We start from the raw sequence: 12,985 nt of genomic DNA on the forward strand, positions 1-12,985 counted from the left end.
AGAGGAGAGGAGAGGAGAGGAGAGGAGAGGAGAGGAGAGGAGAGGAGAAAGAAGAGAAGAGAAGAGAAGAGAAGAGAAGAGAAGAGAAGAGAAGAGAAGAGAAGAGAAGAGAAGAGAAGAGAAGAGAAGAGAAAGGGAACATAAAGAACGCAACCTGAAAGGCGCAAGATTGAAACACAGTCACGACTGATTCTCAACAGCTGAGTCACGACTGAGTCTTTTGCCATCAAGTTACAGCCAGAGGTGGGATCCAGCAGGTTCTCACAGGTTCCTGAGAGTAGGTTACTAATTATTTGTGTGTGCCGAGAGGGGGTTACTAATTGGTGATTTTGCCACATGATTTTTGCCTTAGTTACGCCCCTCCTCTCAGCAGTAGCGCGCAGACCTTGAAGCAGTCTAGCAGGAGGTGCACCGGCATGCGTGGCAGCCTGCGCCTGCGTGCATTCGTTTCCTGCCCAAGGACCGGCCACAGCCCCACCCAGGAATGCCCCGCCCCCGGAATGCCTGGTCACACCCCCGTCGTGCCCCACCCAGCCCCATTGGCGCTACGCCACAGTTTGAATTCCACCACCATGGGAACCTGTTACTAAAATTTTTTGGATCCTACCACTGGTTACAGCCAACATCTGGTGATCCCACAGGGTTTTCAAGGCAGGAGACACGCACAGGTGATTTGCCATTGCTTGCCTCTGCATAGCAATACTGAACGTCCTTGGTGGTCTTCCTTCCAAGTACTGACCAGGAGGACTGACCTTGCCTAGCTTCCAAGATCTGAGGAGACTGGACTAGCCTGGCTGTTCCAGTACGGGCGCAATATCATTGCCATCGCCCCAATTCCATCAATATTTTCTGGAGGGCCCTGGGTAAAAGATGTGGAAAAGTACCCTGAGTAATTTTCTAGACTTATCAAAATACTTATAGTTTCCTTGAAGCTTCCTTAGCCAATTCACCTATGCATTAATCTCAACATGCTGGTTTAGGTGGGATTGATGTGTTTATTGATTATTGTTGTACAATGTTATGTTTATCGATGTTGTTATTAGGTTGTTGTGCACTGCCCTGAGCCTTTCGGGGGTGGGTGGTATATCAATTAAATATACCATACCGTACTTAGTTTAGTGGAGACTAAGACCTGCTCGAGGAAAATATATGCCAGAGACTATCCTGCCTCATCCATGTACATGAAGGTTTCGCTTCAGTTCAGCTTGAGGAGGAATTGCAACATGGATTCTCTGAGAGGAAATCACACAATCCCATACGTTTGCTGGCCATGGACACCAGCCCTGAGGAGTGAACCGATGAAGAGCAACTGCCATGCCTCTAGGGCAGTGGTGGTGAACCTATGGCACAGGTGCCAGAGGTGGCACTCAGAGCCCACTCTGTGGGCACATGCGCACAGAGTTTGTCATGTGGGGGTGCTTGCTTCTGAGTAAACCCTCCTAGGGTCGTGATTCATCTGTTCGAAGCATTGCACGGCTGCTTCAAAGCAAAGCCACTGACTATCACCAAGCTTCCTCCCATGTAACGCGTGCCTTGGAGCCAACCATTTTTCCTAAACTAAAACCTCACTATTCAGGTTAAATTGCCGTGTTGGCACTTTGCGATAAATAAGTGGGTTTTGGGTTGCAGTTTGGGCACTCGGTCTCAAAAAGGTTCGCCATCACTGCGCTAGGGTTCCGGTTGAAGGGGTACATCATGAATTATGCCAGAAGATTTCTAGAAAAGGAAGGCTGGGAAATTGGGGGCTGAACGACCAGAAGATAATGTCTTGTGATGCTTTTAGCAAATGGATGTCAGCAGTGAGATTTTTCTGGTCAGTAACAATGTAAGACCAAGAAGCGATATGAGTTCGAATCACCTCTCAAAGGCCCACTATATGCTAGTCACAAGGAAAGGAGCAAAAGCAGCTCCCCCTGCCAAGTGGCAGGAAGACAGAGGTCGATTCCCCACCCACTGTTAGATGTGCGCTCCTCACGGCAAATACCCCGGGGTCCTGCAGCACTCCCCACTACACCAGCAGTGACAACGAAGCGACAACGTCATCACCCGGATTCTGTCGCTCCTCCCACCCCACAGCGTGTGTCATTTCGGATCCTGGTCGGAAGTACACGCGCCGAACACGGAGCGCCGAACACGAAGCCGAACCGCGCGCCAAACATGGAGCAGGGGTCCCCTCCAGTTTCACTTTTGAAGTGGGGAAAAGCCCCCTGAGAGAAAAAGACCACTGACTGTCACTGAGAAAATGCAAACGGCTCATTCCGTTCACGACACGAGCAACCCAAAGCGGAGATGGGGCCGCTCACTCGCTATGACCCGAGCTCAGAACAGGACGTTTGGGGTTTTGTTTGAAGAGGGAGACAACCCAGAGTAAGACTGAAAATGCTTGGCGATGCTAGAGAGAGAAATGGACAATCGTGGCCAAATGTGCTGTGGTCCTCATCTGAGTCGGACCCGTGTGCTCAAGAAGTAACTTTTTCCAAAATGACATCGGGCTTTTTAATCTGAAAGAGATTCTCCCTAGGGGTTGAACTAAGTGAGCTTTTAATGGGTAAGAGAATCGCAGCGCAAGGAAGGATGGCCTGTTTTCCTCTCCGGGGACGTCGCCCCCGCTTGTATGTCTGCTAATAGGCAATTGAAGGCAAAGCCTTGAACTGTGAATCCCCAGGAGGATAATTCATCCTGACTGTCTTGTTGTCATGACGATAAAAAGGGCCACAATTTATTTTAATGTTCCCATATGCTGCTTGTCAGAAAGCAAAAGGGGACGGCTGGCAGATCACGCTGTAGAGGCACAATCCGTTTGGCAGCCGCTGTTCTCAGTCTTTGGGCTTTATAACCCAGCTGCGATGCTCCGGGGCCTCTCCTCAGAGAAGATTTGGCTCAAAGCTGACCAGGGCACCAGCGTCATTCTGGCAAGCTTTCCCCACTCCAGGTATATCTCTTGGGCCCCTTCCGCACATGGAGAATAATGCGCTTTCAATCCACTTTCACAATTGTTTGCAAGTGGGTTTTGCTATTCCGCGCAGTAAAATCCAGCTGCAAAGTGCATTGAAAGTGGATTGAAAGCGCATTATTCTGCATGTGTGGAAGGTGCCTGCCACATGAATTAGAGCCATCCCAGAGGACGTTTTCCCCAAAATCTGACAGTTTGCGATGGATTCTGTTGCTCCTTCTAATGTTTCCGGGTTGGGCTATTGTAGGTCTTCCAGGCTGGGTGGCCAACATCTGGTAGGTTTTGCTCCTAACGTTTCGCCAACATGCCGCGTTTTGTGGTTCCTATGTAGACCTTTCCACAGCTGCAGTTGATGAAATAGATTAGGCCCTTCAAGGATAATTTTTAATGTGGTTGTTATAATTGGTCCAACTATCACACTAAGGAAGATCAGAGTGGACGTAGTTTTAGGGCGTGTATATTCACATCCAGGATTCAAAATACAACAGATAAGCCTATTGGCTAAAATGCAGTTGTGCTTAATGCAACTTTTTGAATACTTTGAAATGAATTAAGTTTTGTTAATTTATCGCAAGCAACCCTTAATTATTCTGGCATCAGACTTCGTGTCAACCTTCTTGGTTATGTGAGATCAGTCCTGACAGCACTTCCACTATGTCTCTAAACTCCTGCTCAGAGTGGGGACTGAAAATAATATTTTTTAAAAATTGAGGCAAGGTCTGCACCACTACATCAATATCAAGAGAACCCCCCGCCCCCCCGCCCAGAAGTGACAATCAGATAGTTCTAGGAATTATCAGTCACTCTATGGTTTTACCATAGCTCTCTGAGTCAGAGGCCCCTTCCACACTTGCAGAATAATTCACTTTCAATCCACTTTCACAATTCCACAATTTACAAGTGGATTTTGCTGTTTCGCTCAGTAAAATCCAGCTGCAAAGTGCATTGAAATTGGATTGAAAGTGCATTGTTCCGCATGTGCAGGTCAGAGATATTCTGTGTATCTGGTTTCTGTGGCCCCTTCCGCACATGCAAAATAATGTGTTTTCAAACCACTTTCACAACTGTTTGTAAGTGGATTTTGCCATTCCGCACAGCTTCAAAGAGCACTGAAAGCAGTTTGAAAGTGCATTATTCTGCATGTGCAGAATGAGCCTCACAGTCTTGTGTTTTTAGTAGCAGAAGCAACACCCATAAACTATTTCTCTGCCCTGCCTACAAGAATATTTGTAGGCCTGACTGCAAAAACCATAGTCTTCTTCAAGCATAGGGATTTCTACTTACTGGGGAAAAAAACGGGAAAGGTGAACATGGACAGTTGATGTAAATTGGGCTGGTTAAATTAATCTCCATTGAAAATGGAATTGGCACATTTGAGTACCACATGCCTCATCATATGTTTCTTGCTTTCCCCTTCATTTATGGAAGTCAGAGAGGACTGTATTCACGCATGATGGGGAGGGAATGTCACACTGTTAAGTCTCCTACTTTTTCTAACAAGGTGTATACTGAGCACAGCCAAGAGCAGACTAGCATCGATCCTTGTATTGCTAGAGTTTTCCTTGCAGGGCACTTTGCACTTATTTATTTATTTGGTGAAAACGTTGTTATGCCACCCTTCCATCCGATCAGAGTACCCAGGATGGAAAAAGGAAACACTTCTTCACACAACGTGTGATTGGTGTTTGGAATATGCTGCCACAGGAGGTGGTGATGGCCACTAACCTGGATAGCTTTAAAAAGGGCTTGGACAGATTTATGGAGGAGAAGTCGATCTATGGCTACCAATCTTGATCCTCCTTGATCTGAGATTGCAAATGCCTTAGCAGACCAGGTGCTCAGGAGCAGCAGCCGCAGAAGGTCATTGCTTTCACATCCTGCATGTGAGCTCCCAAAGGCTCCCAAACTCACATTTCCAGGGCACCTTCTGTCTTCTACATGCCTGGTTTAGCTCTGCACCTGAGAATACCCCTCGTCCTGAAAGAATTCAGCAATAAGGCGGCACTTCATTATCATTCGTAAGTGCAGATGCATATGAATGAAAGCTTTCATGGCTGACTGCTTTAGTTTGGCAAGGCTTCTTAAAACAATAGTGGTGATACATTAATTTGAGTTTCTTAATGATTGTCCCCATGCCACATTTGACAGCACCCGGAAAAGAACATTACTTTTTACTCTCAAACAGAAGAGTGCCATCTGGTGGCCCACATGCAACTATACACCGTGAAATCCCAGAATGAACTATAAATGTATGTCATCAAAATGAGACTAAGGCCAAATTCCCACTGAAAATTTAATCTAGATACAACCAACGGCACTTTCACACATGCAGAATAATGCACTTTCAATCCACTTTCACAATTGTTTGCAAGTGGATTTTGCTATTTCACACTGTAAAATCCAGCTGCAAAGTGCATTGAAAGTGGATTGAAAGTGCATTATTCTGCACGTGCGAAAATGCCCTATGTTTCAAAAGAATCGGCACCTTTCCATCCAGGTTCCAACATCCTCACTGCAGCATGACATCTAGGCCTGCCCCTTTGGTGTGGTGTGCCTGCTGTCAGGAGTGCAATTGTTAAGCTAGCAGCACCAAAATTGTAGAGTGCGTTTAGGAGACCCTCATGATGTTGCCACCCAGGTTTGGTGAAGTTTGGTTCATGGGGGCCAAAGTTATGGACACTCAAATGTGTAGCCCCCATCTCCTAATAGCTCCCATTGGAAACAATGGTGGATGGGGCACCCCCTTTGGGAGTTCATAGTTTTGGACCCCCTGCGCCAAACTTCACAAAACCTGGGTGGTATCAGTAGGAGACTCTACTGATGATACCATCCAGGTTTGGTGAACTTTGGTTCACCAGAGTTATGGACCCTCAAATGTGTAGCCAAGTCATTGGAGTGTTTTTTCAAAAAGGTGCATATACAAGCAGGTCCAGGAAAATCCCGTAATAATCGGGGTGGGGGGGAGCGCCAGAAACAGGACTGATCTGTGTTCCGTGGCTTGGCAGTGGGGAGATCGCGAGGAAACCTGGATATTTCAGGTGACTATCCCGGGATTAATCATCAATGAGGGCATCACCTAAGCACAGGTGTCAAACTTGTGGCCCTCCAGATGTTATGGACTACGGTTCCCATCATCCCCTGCCAGCATGATGCTGGCAGGGGATGATGGGAACTGTAGTCCATAACATCTGGAGGGCCGCAAGTTTGACACCTATGACCTAAGGTTCCCTCTCTAGCCCCAGATATGCTGTCAAGAACGAAGAGGGGTTGTGTTAAATTCACATACAATCAAAGGTGTGTATGGTAATAAGAAATTTTTTTGTATATATCCTTTTTACTGCTTCTCCCCATATGCTCTGCAAGAACAGTTTTGTCATCTCAGCAGGGTCTTCTGTGTGTGCCCACCTGCACATAGGCAAAATAAAAAAAGCCATCCTGTACATGAGCCTTCTCCTTTGTGGCCTGCAAAGGTGTATCTAAGGTGGGACAAGGCAGTGCACGTGCCCAGGTGCCACTCCTCGAGGGGTGCCAGCCCGTGCCGGGCAGCCTCTGGGAACTGTGGGGCGAGCCCATTTGAATGCTTGCCAGATTTAGCATTCAACTGTGTACCTGCCCCCAAACTCCAAGTGCAACATGGCAGAGTTGAACACTAAGAATCAAAAACTAGAGTGCTGTGTAAGTACTGTAGTATCAACACTTTGTATTGAATGTTATGAATCTTTATGTCATAGACCAGGGGTAGGGAACCTGCGGCTCTCCAGATGTTCAGGAACTACAATTCCCATCAGGCCCTACCAGCATGGCCAATTGGCCATGCTGACAGAGGCTGATGGGAATTGTAGTTCCTGAACATCTGGAGAGCCGCAGGTTCCCTACCCCTGTCATAGGCCAATGAATAAGAATGTAAGTATATTACATAGACATATGATACTATATATTGACTTAAGATCAGAATAAGCGTTAAAATACATAGTTGATGTGTTCACTGTCATGATATTTAAAAAAGAGTAAAAGTTCACAAAAAGGTCATCTTCTAAGTTAGCAGAAGTTTGCCAACCCCAAAGGCCGGAGACAGTCAGTCTAGGGGCGAAGGAGCAGTTAACCTTTAACATGATTGGTGACTTCAACTGTGTCTCTAGACCAATGAAAGGCTGTTGCCTGGGCGGGGGAAAGTATCCAGTTGGATGTATAAGCAATGCTTTGTGTATGCTATGCTGAGTTCAGATAGATAGAGTCTAAGTTGAATGGTTTAGTTCTGTGTGTGTTGAACTTTGTTATTGCTGAAGAGTTCTGTATAGACTTGTGTAACCTTGCAACTGCTAAAGTAAAACCCTCCTATGGAAAGAACATCTTGTGTAGAGAGTATTCTTTTCCAAGAGTGGTAGAAGGTTGCAGTGAGTGCGAGAAGACTATAGACCTTCTCATCTTACCAGATTAGCTCCACTTTAAACTCTGCTGATATTTACCTGAATTAATTGCCCTTTTGCCTTTGAGGGCTGTGCGTTTTTGATACTACAGTTGAACACTAAACCTATATAGCACTCAACTGGGCTCGCCCTGAACTCCATGGAGAGTTTGGGGGTGGGTGGAGCCTGATTGTTGCTAGGCTTAGCCTGGTTGGGTCAAGCTTTAAACTGCAGGATTTGAGTCTGCAGTTTAAAGCTCAACCCAGCCAGCCCAACATCAACTGAGCACTCTGGCGTGACCAGCTCCAGCCTTATACTTCTGGCTTCACCACCAGTTGGAGCTTGGAGGCAGAGCCAGCAATAGGAAGCTGGAGCCAATCAGACCTACAAGCCTGCAGGGTAAAACTCAACCTGACCGGGCTCAGCATCAAACAGGTCCCCGGCCCCTGAACTCCAGGTGGCATTTGGGGGCTGGATGAGCCATAGTGCTTGTCCTGGGTGCTGGTTTCAAAAAGAAGAAGAGGAGAGTTTGGATTTATATCCCCCCTTTCTCTCCCTTAGGAGACTCAAAGGGGCTTACAATCTCCTTGCCCTTCCCCCCTCACAACAAACACCCTGTGAGGTGGGTGGGGCTGAGAGAGCTCCGAGAAACTGTGACTAGCCCAAGGTCACCCAGCTGGCGTGTGTGGGAGTGTACAGGCTAATCTGAATTCCCCAGATAAGCCTCCACAGCTCAGGCAGCAGAGCTGGGAATCAAACCCGGTTCCTCCAGACTAGATACACGAGCTCTTAACCTCCTACGCCACAGCAGATCTCAACAGGTATGCCCTTGGGTCCCCCGCTTTATTGCTGAAGAGTTCTGTATAGTCTTATAGTCTTGTATAGTATAGACTTGTGTAACCTTGCAACTGCTAAAGTAAAACCCTCCTATGGAAAGAACATCTTGTGTAGAGTATTCTTTTCCAAGAGTGGTAGAAGGTTGCAGTGAGTGCAAGAGTGCAGCGAGTGCTTTATGAAATGGCCTGTCGACGGAGGTTAGGAAGGCTTTCTGCAGGCCGCAGAACTGAATTCCACAGGCAATAGGGTTGCACTGTACAAATTGGTTTGCAAAATGATTTATAAACGAACTTGGATAAATGGCCCCTTCCGCACGTGCAGAATAATGCGCTTTCAATCCACTTTCACAATCGATTGCAAGTGGATTTTGCTGTTTTGCACAGCAAAATCCAGCTGCAAAGTGCACTGAAAGTGGATTGAAAGTGCATTATTCTGCACATGCGGAAGGGGCCAATGATGATAGACTGTGGTGTATATACTACAGTGCACAAAGTACTGTACGAAGGCTCCCGTGATGTAATTTTTTCAGTGTTTCATGTGTTATCCAAATACTTAGGCTTTGCTTCAGATATGTCTTTTAGGCCCTTTCCCCACTTACCTTAAGCCCCGCGCTACTCTCCTAAAGTAGTGCGGGGTCCAGCTGCACTCCCCACTTCAGGGGCGGCGAGAATGCAGCCGCCCCAACACTGCCTCTCTCGCGCCCTCTCAGCGCATGTAATTCCTGGCGCCTTTTCAAATGGCGCCTTTTGATGACCCCGCGCAGAGCACGGGGTCGTGGGGAAGCCGGGGCGCGCGCCAGGAATTGCGCACGCTGGGAATTGCGCACAGCAACCCTCTGACAAGGGTAAGTGGGGAAAGGGCCCCAGATTTACGTCTGATTTTACAATGAGAACAGTTCAGCAGTGGGATCGGCTGCCAAGAAAGATGGTGAGCTCTCCCTCCCTGGTAGTCTTCAAGCAGTGGCTGAACATACCTTTGTCTGGAACCCTCAAGCCAGGGAAGTCCAAACTTGCTTAACGTAAGAGCCACAAAGAATAAACATCAGCACAAAACATATAAAATAAACATATTATTACATGCATCTAAAATAATATATATAATTTTTAAAATTAACACTGAGGCCCCTTCCGCACATGCAGAGTAATGCACTTTCAATCCACTTTGCAGCTGGATTGTACTGTGTGGAATAGCAAAACCCACTTGTAAACAATTGTGAAAGTGGATTGAAAGTGCGTTATTCTGCATGTGCGGAAGGGGCCATTTATCCAAGTTCATTTATAAATCATTTCACCTGAGCGAAGCGGGGCTTTTTTTTTTTCTGGAGTAGCTCTCTGGAGAAGCAATCTAGTGGTTATTCAAGTAAGCAAATCAGCAAGTTTGCTGGGCAGCCTGCATTCGGACATCCCACTGGAACAGAGAGCTATCGAACCGTGGTTTAGAAACTGTGGCCAATTGCAACATCTGTGGCCGAGATGCCAACCCAATCTCCAACGCTAATGCACTCTGTTTTAGGTTTTCTCATAAATCTGTACAAACTCATTGACAGCCTGAAAATAAATTGCGACCCAAAGGCTGGACTTGGAACTGAGCGTCAATATTTCCCGATAGGTTTTGCCCCGTGCCATTAATCAGCTCTGCCACAAAGTTTTCATTTCCTGCTCAAATATATGATCTGATTTAAAATATTTGCAACAGGGGTTGTGAGAAGCAGCTCAAGGTTGGATTCAAAAGCCATATAATAGAAAGTAGAGCCAGCGTGGTGTAGTGGTTAAGAGCAGGTGGATTCTAATCTGGAGAGCCGGGTTTGATTCCCCCACTCCTCCACCTGAGCGGCAGAGGCTTGTCTGGTGAACCAGATGTGTTTCCGCACTCCTACATTCCTGCTGGGCGACCTTGGGCTAGTCACAGTCCTCTCTGAACTCTCTCAGCCCCGCCTTCCTCACAAGATGTCTGTGGTGGGGAGAAGAAGGGAAAGGATCTCGTAAGCCATCTTGAGTCTCCTTGCAGAAGAAAAAGGTGGGGTATAAATCCTAACTCTTCTTGTCCTTCTAGATCCGTGGTGGCGAACCGTTGGCACTCCAGATGTTATGGACTACAATTCCCATCAGCCCCTGCCAATTGGCCATGCTGGCAGGGGCTGATGGGAATTGTAGTCCATAACATCTGGAGTGCCAAAGGTTCGCCACCACTGTTCTAGATCATAGGTGTCAAACTCGCGGCCCTCTAGATGTTATGGACTACAGTTCCCATCATCCCCTGCCAGCATCATCCTGGCAGGAGATGATGGGAACTGTAGTCCATAATATCTGGAGGGTCGTGAGTTTGACACCTGTGTTCTAGATCAACTGGAGCCCTGACCTCGATGGCCCAAGCTAGCCTTGTCTCGTCAGATCTCAGAAGCTAAGCAGGGTCAGCCCTGATTAGGAGCAAAAACTATGGCTGATTCCGCATGGGCCAAAAACAGCGGTGTGAAAAAGGTGTGAAAACAGCATAAACCCTTTTACACCATTCTCACGCCATTTTCACACTGCTGTTTTTGGCCCATGCGGAATCAGCCTACCAGACCACGGACACGCAACCTGGAAAACCCACAACAGTGCACTTTATTGACTGTCCAGGAGACTTTGATGCAACACGGAGGGCAGAGCAGAGGCAACATCTCATGAGTGAGGTTGAAATGTCTCAAGGGCCCCTTCCGCACATGCAAAACGATGTGTTTTCAAACCACTTTCACAACTGTTTGCAAGTGGATTTTGCTATTCCGCACAGCTTCAAAGAGCGCTGAAAGCAGTTTGAAAGTGCATTATTCTGCATGTGCGGAATGAGCCAAGGGATTCTTTACTGACCCAAGGTTGCCTCTGAATGCAAAATTAATTTTTAGTCTGGTACTCCTTGTCTTTTGAAGTGCCATTTAACTAGGGTAATGAGGCACAGCAGAACAAAAGAACACCTCAGTTAGACAGGCCATGCGAAAGCATAATACACAACACAAAAAAATGTCTGAAATTTGGGAGCTCTTTGTAAGCAAGGAAAGACCTATGTTCCCCCCTGGCCTTAGGCCTATAACATACAAGTATACTTATTCAGGCTGGATTGCTTTCTAAGGCCCCTTCTGCACATGCAGAATAATGCATTTTCAATCCACTTTCACAATTGTTTGAAAGTGGATTTTGCTATTCCACACAGTAAAATCCAGCCCATGTTGGATTGCGTGCATTATTCTTCAAAAGTGGATTGAAAGTGCATTATTATGCATGTGTGGAAGGGGCCTAAGCCATAGCCTTGGAAATATATAACGTGCACAAATTCTCGTGCTACTTTACCAGAAATTTAACATACCTTCAATGATAGGTTCATTTACATTAAACATATAGGCGTTTTAATTTTTTAACATGACAGTAGGCAGCAGTGACCAATAGATGGCGCCGTTGCTGTACTGTTTTAATGAATGGCGGCAGCGTGAATATTTAAATAAGAAATCTACTTTAAAAAACATTTGAAGGATAATAGGATGCACACTTGGGGAAATAGCATGAAGTTAATTAGTGTATTTCTGTCTGCTTAGAGGCAGTGGCTTCTCAGATTGCTGGACAGCAATTCCAGAATAGCCACATTGGCCTGTTGCAACAAAATTAAAATTCAGTGACAGTAAAGTAAATGTTAAAACAGTAATATCTTTCAAGTTATTAAAAATTTCTTTTGTACTGCCTCAAAGGAGCTCAGGATTGCTTGATTATTGCTCTTACATAACTAATCTTGTGACGTAGACTAGGCTGAGGGAGTAACTGGTCCTAAGTCAATCAGTAAACATTACTGAGTTCAAACCCAGGTTTCCCTGGGCCCAAATTCAAATCCAGCCATCACCACTCCCAATCTAAAATATTCAACTCTATGCAGCCTCAACTCCATGATAGTCTGCTACTCCTGAGTAGAAGGATCAGGGATTACACAGAGGAGAATTTCTTCTTTTTTAAAGATTTTTTAAAATGTTCACAACATACAAAAAACCACACTTTCACACTACTGTTACATTAATACAAAACGAAAATATCAAATACAAAGGAAAACACACACAAAAAAACATTTAAAGGTAACTTTTACAATAACTAAACTTAACCTATTATAACCCTACACAACCAACAACACTACATGCCGTAACAGCATATAACGACTTCCCGCTAACTCATTGTTGAATTCTAACTCATTCTATGCTCATGCATCTATTTAAAACGAAACAATTTATCAATTACACACTGTATCATTATTAATATTCTAATTCAATCTGCTGTTTCCTTTTAAATCTCAAATCCACAGAGAATGCTGATGTTCATTCATTGTCTTCCAGTTAGTCTCTAAACCACAGGTGTCAAACTCGCGACCCTCCAGATGTTATGGACTACAGTTCCCATCATGCTGGCAGGGGATGATGGGAACTGTAGTCCATAACATCTGGAGGGCCGCGAGTTTGACACCTATGCTTTAAACTCTAATCCTAACTCTGTCCAAATTCAGTGGTCTTTTTCTTCTGCAGCAGAATAGACAGCGCAGCCTTAGTGCAGACTTATATTCAAAGATACCCACTTGGGATTCATTCAGGTAAACACAAATCTCTTTTCCAAACCAGAACTCAGCTTTTTTTCAAGAGAAGCCTGCAAAATAGGCACCCACGAAAAGGATCAGGACAGGCGGCTCCCAGGCCTGAGAGATTCTTTGGGCTGAAACCTGACAAGCTTACATGCAACGAGAGAATCGCCTCAGAATCGCTCTTTGTTCACAGTCTGCAATATTC

This window comes from Sphaerodactylus townsendi, linkage group LG01, assembly GCF_021028975.2.
Source record: "Sphaerodactylus townsendi isolate TG3544 linkage group LG01, MPM_Stown_v2.3, whole genome shotgun sequence".
Taxonomy (NCBI): domain Eukaryota; kingdom Metazoa; phylum Chordata; class Lepidosauria; order Squamata; family Sphaerodactylidae; genus Sphaerodactylus; species Sphaerodactylus townsendi.